This window comes from Akebia trifoliata, chromosome 4, assembly GCF_017979445.1.
Source record: "Akebia trifoliata isolate Shusen 1 chromosome 4, ASM1797944v1, whole genome shotgun sequence".
Lineage (NCBI taxonomy): Eukaryota > Viridiplantae > Streptophyta > Magnoliopsida > Ranunculales > Lardizabalaceae > Akebia > Akebia trifoliata.
The window spans coordinates 24538908-24542166 of NC_141378.1; positions in this window are offsets into that span (position 1 = coordinate 24538908).

Here is a 3259-nt window from a genome sequence, read left to right on the forward strand (position 1 = left end):
CATCCATCGATTAATCATCAATTTTCTTAAGTATCTTTCGAAATATATATTTTCTAAAAATATTTAAGATTCAAAGGTATCAACCAATTTCATATAATGGTCTTACTTGAGTAGAAAAGACTTGGAAAACAAGATAAAACAATAAATAGATAAAATTATGGAAAACTATGAAAATTTGGCTAAATGTTGAAAAAACAAAATTTCAAAGTTCTTCAAACGTAAAATAGTTGTTTGGAAAGGAAAATATTTTTTACGAGATTCAACATCATATAATTTTTGAAACTTAATTTGAAAGGATATTAGAGAAAATAAGATTTAAAAATCTAACAAAAAATCAAAGTCCACGTTTTGTTTTTGAATCCGAAAATTATATTTTTATCATTTGAGATTTTGATTTTTAAATCATTTCCAATATTTCCAAATAAGGGGGGGGGGGGGGAATTATTCTCTTAGCTTCATTCAATAACTTAAAGTAAATGTTTGACATTTATTTAAATATTTTTAATAAAAATAAGTTGTTGAATGTGTTTGACTCAATGTTGAAAACGTGTCTGGCATAAAAAAAAATAACGGTTCTGAAATTGCTATATTATATATATAGTTTTCAGTAGATAGCGATTTAGACATAAAATAGATAGCGATTTTTGGCACAAACAGATAACAATTTGGAGAAAATAACAATTTTGACATAGCGATTTTGAAATCGCTATTATAATGACCAAACCATTATAGCGATTTTCAAATTACTATAATAGTGGTCTAATAGGTGAAACTTGCGTTCTTCATTATTTTCTCTCAACCTATTTTTAAAAAACTTTGTCAAAATTTATTTTATCATTTTTTTTTCGATAACTTGTATGAAAATATTTAACACAAATAGAAGTAAAACTATGCAATTAAATACCTAAACATGCATAATTTTAACTGACTCAACTCTAAATAAGAAATCCAATCAAAATACTTTTAATATATATATGTTTCTTAGAAATCAAGATCGACTCTCAACAATGTTCCTCGCTCGACACCCCCAAACTTAGATTTTATTCTCAATGAAATTTCTTGATTTAACTCGAAGATCTCGATGAGGTGAAACTTTTTCTCTTATTCACAGGTTCTCGGTTCTCGTTCTAAGGTGCTTAAATCGTTGCTTGAAGGTCTAGAATTTTGAATTTCAACGTTAGAGAAACAATAGAAAAATATGATTTTCTCTCTTAAGTTTTGTATTTATATGATACTAGGGATGTAATGGTAATTAATGTAATTATTTTCTTTAGTTAATAGCTTAACACTTAAGACTCCGATTTATGAAAATTTATAATTCATTTTGGATAATTTTTTGATACAAACTTAATGGTGTACTCAAATTTTTGTTGAAATGACTTAAATAAAAACGTTTATATTTTGATGGGTTATTACATGCTTAACAAGGCATATACTAATTTTTCATTTAAACCCTAGTTCTCATATATTTATAATCTGAACTAGATTCTCTAAATATTCTAAACTTATTCCTTTAAATCATTTTTCAAGATAAATTCAATATTAATTGAAATTATAAAAATTTATTTACCTCGTGTTGCGTAATAAATGCTCAAGATATTACATGGTACCCCTACACAGAACTTTGTATGGTACACTCGGTATATACCCACCGAGTTAGATAAAATAATTTTAGTATATACTTACTGCTTTAATATTTAATATTTTTGAGTTCTATCAATTTATTCGATATGTACATATTGAATCTATTTTTACAAGTTCGATCTGCACCTACTAAACGGTACTGAAAGAATTAAAAATATGGTTGTTTTCTTCTAACATTTGTTTTAAATGTTAATAATACTTAAAAATGAAACAACTTTCATGTCATTATGTGTTTGTTGGTTATTTCATATGAGATAAAACTATCAAAAAAATTCAACAAAGAAGATAAATCTTAAAAACCCTAAAAAAATACCTCCATTGATTTAAATCTATATAAATAAATAAATAAAACCTTGAAGAGGTGAGGATACTTGAGTGTTAATGGCCGTTATACCATTATTGACGGAAAATAAAATTGGATTTAAAAATTTTGGTAGAAATTTTTAAGTTTCAATTAATGGAGTGAATGTGATCTTCCAATCAATGGATTTTAAGTATACATCCTTTGGTAATTGAAGGTATGAACAAGAAGTAAAAAATGAAAGGGTAAAATAATAATTTATATTTTTCATATAAAAGTCACTTAAGTAGGGGCAATTAGCCATTTCAATGTGTGCAAATAGAGTGACCCATGTGTTATTTGTGTGCGTGGAGTAATGATGTGGCCAATCAAAATCGTTCATTTTAATATAATCTCATTTAGATCGAAAAAATAAGAGTATCTGTAGATCTTCCTATTTTCCTCTTTTTCCTATATTTGAGATAAATTGACAAAAACTCTCTTCCAATGGTCTCTTTATTTATTTTTCATTAAAATCTCCTCTATTGTCTATCCCAAATTTAGGGTAGCTTTTTTACAAACCTTCTAATGATGGGAAAGATGAGACACTACAACACCATATTTTTTTATCTCCCTATATGATTTTTTTTTTTCCTTAATTTGTGGGTTGGGAAAAGAAGATCATTGGAGATGCTCAAGAGAAATTTTTTGCTTATTAAAAAGTCAATTCAAGATTTCACAGAATCCCCATAAACCAGTCCCATGACATCTCAAGTGGGTTGTAAATTAGGGATGCCTTCAATACATGCAACTTTGTGTGATTGGCAATTCGAAATTCTGGATTGACTTTTCTATGAGCAAAGAAATTTTCAAGGAATAATATAACCATCTTAGACTCTTATCCATCTCATCGATACCCCCTACCACAATTTTTACTCTTCCTAAAATTTTTTCAATGTAGGTTTATCTTGTATATGAAGCCGTGGACATGACTTGATGATGATAGGTATTGTAGTTTTTTAGACCACTGATAATACAACGGTACAACCCACCCACACAGAGAAATAAAAGTAGGAAAATGTTGAAGTAACATTAAAATTGATATCGATTCTCACACTTTTGACGTGGATATTTGTACGAAACCATATATGTTTTTCATCGACATAAGAGTGAAAAACATCTATGGCAATTGAAATCGCCTCGACCCCGACAACCCGCTAAATAACGGATAGGGGTCCGAATGCGTATCTCAAGAATTTTTAAAGAATAGGGAGTCGCCACCTAGTTTAGGTCTAGGAACCATAGATAACTCCAAACTGGATCGGGTTGGTCCAT